At 35.7% G+C, this 6,000-nt stretch overlaps 1 protein-coding gene across 4 annotated transcripts in view; it reads right to left on the bottom strand.

Annotated features, from left to right (window-relative positions):
* Positions 1-906, bottom strand: part of KYNU (kynureninase) — a 96,473-nt gene extending 95,567 nt beyond the window's left edge. For 3 of the 4 annotated variants that reach the window (XM_028510056.2, XM_036023542.1, XM_036023543.1), the window contains exon 1: positions 728-905. The gene's annotated coding sequence lies outside the window, so the exon portion shown is untranslated. Of the gene's footprint in view, positions 1-727 lie in introns of all 4 variants that reach the window. The other variant, XM_036023544.1, reaches the window with a different exon arrangement.
* Positions 907-6,000: the final 5,094 nt, after the last annotated feature.

The following is a 6,000-nucleotide window of genomic DNA, read 5'->3' on the forward strand; positions in this document are numbered from 1 at the left end:
TATGACAAGAATGTTGGTTATTTTATTCCATCTTCAATATTAAAATGGCTGCATAAAAACACAATTTTGATAAGTTTTTTTTAAATGCACACTGACATGACAGCTGTCACAATGCAATCTAACAAAATTGTTTCAAATAAAGTTAAAGAGAGCTAAGTGTTTCTGGAGCCATCTTATGGGAAACACCAAACAAACTTTTTGGCCAACCCAACATTTCTTGAAATCAAAGTGGAAGTAACTCTGTTTAAAATACATACATTTTTACTCCTCTAAATAAATAATTAATGACTAATAGCACTGTAAGACAACTAAAGAGTTACCAGAAAACAAAGGACTTAATGCTTAATTTATGATCTGAACTTTGACCTAATTTTACCATTTAAACTCAAGTAACCACAGGATTAATTTTAATTAATCAAAAGCATTTATCTTTTAGTAGATAATTCAGTGAACTATTGACATGAATTCTTTTTCACCACATTGAAAAAGATCTCTTATTTGACACAAAATTTTGCAAACTATAGAAATGATCTCTGGAAATGTAAAGGAAGAATTATTAGGGGATTTTACTACTTTTGTGAGTATAATTTAGAGAAAAAGAAGAACCTAGGCAAGGAAACCTCTTAAAGAACTGTGTAAAGGATACTAACAGAGAATATCTCTTTGGAAAAAAATCACTGAATATATATTTGTGTATAGAGTGTATATCAAGTGTCTCAGTGCTTACCGGCTAAGATTCCAATGAGTTCACAGCTCCTGGTCTCTTGTAAAAGAAAACACTCTCTCAAGAGTTTCTGGCAGATTTACAGGCTAAACCTCAGAGTCTGAAGTTCTACCACTTCTGCTCCAAGTCCACCCTGGCGGAATTTATGAGCTAACTTTAGTTCCTCCTACCATTTCTAACGTAATTGTAAATTTCCAATCACACTCAAACATGTCAGCAAAATGCTTCTTTCGCTTTCCATTTCAGACCCTAGGAGCTCTACTTGCACTCTGTTTCTTAAGCACCTCTGCTCTTTAGATTGTGATAAGCACTTCCTTGCCTTCACAGACCACTGGTCCTGTGACTTACATCTTATATTATCCTGTAGAGCAAGTAGGGTATCCTCATTAGTGTGTGGGCTGCACCAAAAGTTTGTCCAGGAAACAGCTTCCAAAGTTCACTTTCTTTGCTTGCTTTGGGATTTGGTAGACTAAGGGCTGGAGATAAATTCTTTCCCAACTCTGCATATAAGGGTAACCTTTATCCCTTATTTCCCAGAATGTGTGTTGTAACAGTTCCTAGATCATAAATCTAAAAAGTTAATGAGCCAATCAAGGAAGTAGAAGTTTAAGTTTCAAAATCACATTGAATTTAGACTGGGAAACTTCCTAAAAGTTAATTACTTTTTTAAGCCTGTAGGCTATATATTGTTCTACCTTACATTATCTCTTTCTCCTTATTTTCAAACTTAGGTCTTTTGATGACTGTCTCTTTAGTCATAAAAACCAATAGCAAGGACTTTCAAAATTAAGACCAAAGAAAGAAAGAGAGCCTGAATAATTGAATCACTTTTGTATACCTACACCTTGTTGAGCTCACACAAAATACCAGATAAAGCAGTATCAATTCACAGAGATAGGCTGCCCAGACTACTAGAAGTGGGCTGAGTTTAGGGAATAGGAGGAGCCTCACTGGAAGATGGCTAACCATCCAGAGTTATGGGAGGACAGTGCCAGATCTTACAGGGACAGCCACATTACCTGAGTAACTGAAAGCATGCTCTCTGTCCCCCCTGGGAAAGATGGCAGCAGGAGGAATTTCTTACCCTTAACAATGCAAGGCTGGCAAAATAATTGAATAAGAGGAGCCCACCTGCCCCTTTCTGGTGCCAGGTTGGGAGTGAGACAAGAGGATGGCAATTATATAATATGTAATATATATGATATAATATATACATATGTATATATAATTGCATGTAGAAAGTCATTGTACCAAGATACATAAGAAAATAAATAACCTACTCTTTGTTTTTAAATTAACCAGACCAAAAATACTTCTCTTTTGTCTCTAAGAGAGGGAGATAAAACATATGCAATTACTTTAATGTAAGTAATTGAATAGTGAAAAGAAAATATATTTTCTCATATCAATCCTATCTCTACAGTAATCCTAGGAATAAGTATGGTATCCTCATTTTATTAAGTTTGAAGTATAAGACATTAAATCTATTCAGCGTGTCTCAAAACTTGTGTATGTTTTTAATTTTTTACATGCCTTCCTATAAGAACTTTGGATGATCTGCTAAGTCTGAATATTCAGGAAATGACCCTGGGGGTGAAGTGTGTGTTATTGTTTGTAGGAGAATCATACTCCTTTAATTAGTGACTATGATATAAAAATAGAAAAAGAGATAGAGATCTACATAAGAAATTTTTACTTTCATATTTTTTCTTCTAAAATCTTGTGATAATAGTGTTAAAAACCATTCCATCAAACTATTATCTTGAAAACCATTACTTAACATAGTGGCTCTTAGAGAACTCGCTTGGAGTTCTAAGCTATATTCTAATTTCTTATATTTGGTAAAGCTTTGTTCTTTTATTTGTTACCTTCATTCATTTTTTTAAACAGTGTTCAGCATATTCTTTGTACTAGGTACAAAGCTAAATGCCAGTGATATAGTGTTGAACATATTCTGTGTATATTAACATAAACCCCTAAAAATAGAAAGGAATTGTGAGATAGCAAGTCATGGGGGCAGTGAAAGCAAAACCAACTGTGGGGCCAGTTGTGGAGGGAAAAGAAAGAAGGAAGTGAGCTTCTATCCCTTCTTTTTTTTTGAAAACAGGGAGAAGAATCATGTTGCCAGGACAAATATTAGTACCAATTCAGAGTTTTCCATTAATTTCCATGTATGTCATCTTGCTTACAACATAAATCTCTGAGCAGCAGAGACTGATTTTATCCCCCTTAAAGATTTGCCCATCAATGAAGCTAAATAAATATCTGTTGGATTAGTTAATTTTTTTCAAAAATAGATTTAGTTCCTTCCATCAAAATTAATCATCAGGGTTTTAAGGAAAGTTCTGTTCTCCCAAAGGGTAATTCCTAAACTGTAAACTTCATCCTTCTTCAGGCTTGTTCACTAAAGCTAATGTAGATTTCAATGGATGCTAGTTGTGCTATTAATCAAATTAAATTCGGTGTAGCAAGATGTCTCTGTAAGATCCCAAGGCTACAAATACAATTGTGACACTCTGTTTCTAAATGTTTGCTAAACAAAAATGGGTAAGGAGATTGTTAAGTAAAAATGGGTGCAGTTTGGTGGTCAATTCAGCTCCCACAGTTAAAAGTGTTTTGTAGAAGTGAAAGAAAACTACAACTTTAGAAGCCAGCTGGGAGAAGATAGATGAAGAACTGTATTCTCAAACTTGGGTACTGAAGGGTAGCAGACTATACCACCCCAACATATGACTAGGTTTTTAAAGCTTGCCATTTCAAAATATGCTGCATTGGTATATTAATTACTTTGTGTAGTAGGCATTTGAAAACAGAAAATGCAGGCAGAGACTGTCCCTAGACTCCCCTTATCTGCCTAAAGACAGATCTTCAAAAAGGAACCCACTAGTCATAAACACTGTTGCCAGGAGTTCCATCAGTTGCGGAAGTTGGATTCTTACCATAAAAATGTCAACACACACAGGCAAACTTTGTCACAAACTTCGCACCTCTCATTTCCTCTTCAAAGGCCTGTTTGTCTTTCCTAAAAATCATTGGCTTTTCCCTCAAAGATCTTCATTTCTCCCTTTTCCCCATTAAGATGAGATTTAAGCCTGAATTCTAAGCCACCTTAGTAAGTTACTCATTGTTCTTGTGTATCTCCTATATATACATGACAGAAGCATATATGTTAATAAGCTTCTGTCCTTTTTCCTCTTGCTAATCTGTCCTTTATTACAGGGATCTCAGCTAAGAACTCAGAAAGTTAAAGAATTTTTTTTTCTTCCCCTCTAGCATGTAGGAAGTTTCTCATTAATTTAGTGTTTAAATGAAATAAAAACTTATTAAGAGTTTATTTCTCACTTTTGTAGAGGGAGATTTAATCTGAATCATTATTGGGACTCTCCTTTCTTCTTCAAGAGGGTGATGGAAATTTCCCAGATGTTTCCCCCACAGCCAAGTACTCTGACACTGGCCTGTTGGCTTCCTTCTCTGTCTTCCCTTCCCTTTGAATTCTTGGTTTTCCCCCACCTCACCATTCTGCACGCCCAAGCACTCTGTCTTTCCACTTGGGCTTAAGAAATATAACATAACATATGCTTTCCAAGAAGCCAGGTCAGGACTTTCTCTTTGCCAGGTCGAGCAATTTCTATTCTGAAGCCAAGGAATGCAGAATTGTCTATATCTGGGCAGGGAAAATAACAAAGAACAAGAGACACACACCAAAAATTCTCTCTTCTCTGCTCTTTTCCTTCTTTCCTTTTCCTTTCCTTCTCTGCCCTCTACTTCCCCCCTTTCCCTTTCCTTTCCACCCTCCTCCCCTTACCTTCCTTTTTTCTCCTCCCTCTTTCATCCTCTCCCCCGCTTGCCCTCTCCTCTTCTGTCCCCATCTCCTCTTCCCCATGCCTTCCCTCTAACTCTACATCTCCCCTCTTCCTCTTTCCCATTTCTTCCCCTCCTCTCCCTCCTCCTCAACCCTCGCTCCCTCCTCTCTTCTTTTCTCTCTTCTCTCTCTCCTTCATTTCTCTAGCAGGGAAAGCAAAGCAAATTCATGTACCCATAAATCACTAGGTTTTATTTAGATTATCTATTCTCTTCTTCCTATGAGGTATGTATTTTCATTATTAGAAAAATTTCCCAGCAATGGTCAGGGGCTTTCCTTTCTGTTATACATAGTATTTTTTTTTTCTGAGAAAAACATACAGCTTCATTATAATCAGTTTGCCAGTTGGTGATTAAAGTTCATTTAGAAACTAAAATTCCTATGACCCATTCCCTTTTTCCTAGATCAGAATTCCTCTCTCACTGTTAAATTCACGTAGATATTTAAGGCAATGTATCACAGTTTTCTAGCCGGACAACTTTAATAGTTCTTTACTACATGACTGTATGTCAATTAACCCAATGTTTGATTGTTTACATGAAGAATTGAAATGCACAAAATAATCTATTTTTTCTGTATTTAAATAGTAAGTGAATAAAAGAATCAGAGCTGAGCCATGTAGAGTTTTCAAAATAATTTTGAAATAAGCAAACACTTTTAACATGGCTGGCTTCAATGAATCATCACATCTGAATATATAGAACTTTGATTAATTAGTAAATTACCATTAAGGATTATAAAACTTTCATTGTAGATTAAGAGTTTGTTCTCAAATAAATCATTTTATAGTCATAGTTGTGTTTTCTCTTTTCTTTTTGACACAGATTTTGTCAAAGTAATCCTGTTATTGCTATCATCATCTTCTTGATAACTAGAGTTCCCCTGAGGCTCCTGTAAAACAGGAAACACAAGTAATGAGTCATTTGGACATTATTGACATTGTGATGACTCTCTGCAAAATGGGAACAGACAATGCAACATTTCCATTGAAAGGCAACGCCTTTATACACTAGGAATTCTTCCACAGTGCAAAGTACAACACAAGTGCTCTATTTTTACCATAACAACTCACATCTCACTAAAACACTTTTTAAAACAATTTTTAAAATATAAAGAATGGCTATCAAGACAGGCAGCAAAGGGTGTTTCTTTGGAGGTAATTCTCCAAGATCTTCTTGTGGCATTTGACTTTCTTCCTATGATTGAGTGGTAAAGAAGTTTCTACTACCACTAACAAATGCTGTGAAAGTCCCCATTGCTCATGTGTCCAGCATCTGGACATGGATTTTGACAGTTAGTATCCATTTATGACCTCTACAGCTATAATGCATACCCACCAAAGTACACCAAATTCCAAAATTTTCTTAATTGCACACTGCAGAGAATATTTCATTAGTCTAGAATCCAGAATATA

This window comes from Phyllostomus discolor, chromosome 4 (genome assembly GCF_004126475.2).
Source record: "Phyllostomus discolor isolate MPI-MPIP mPhyDis1 chromosome 4, mPhyDis1.pri.v3, whole genome shotgun sequence".
Lineage (NCBI taxonomy): Eukaryota > Metazoa > Chordata > Mammalia > Chiroptera > Phyllostomidae > Phyllostomus > Phyllostomus discolor.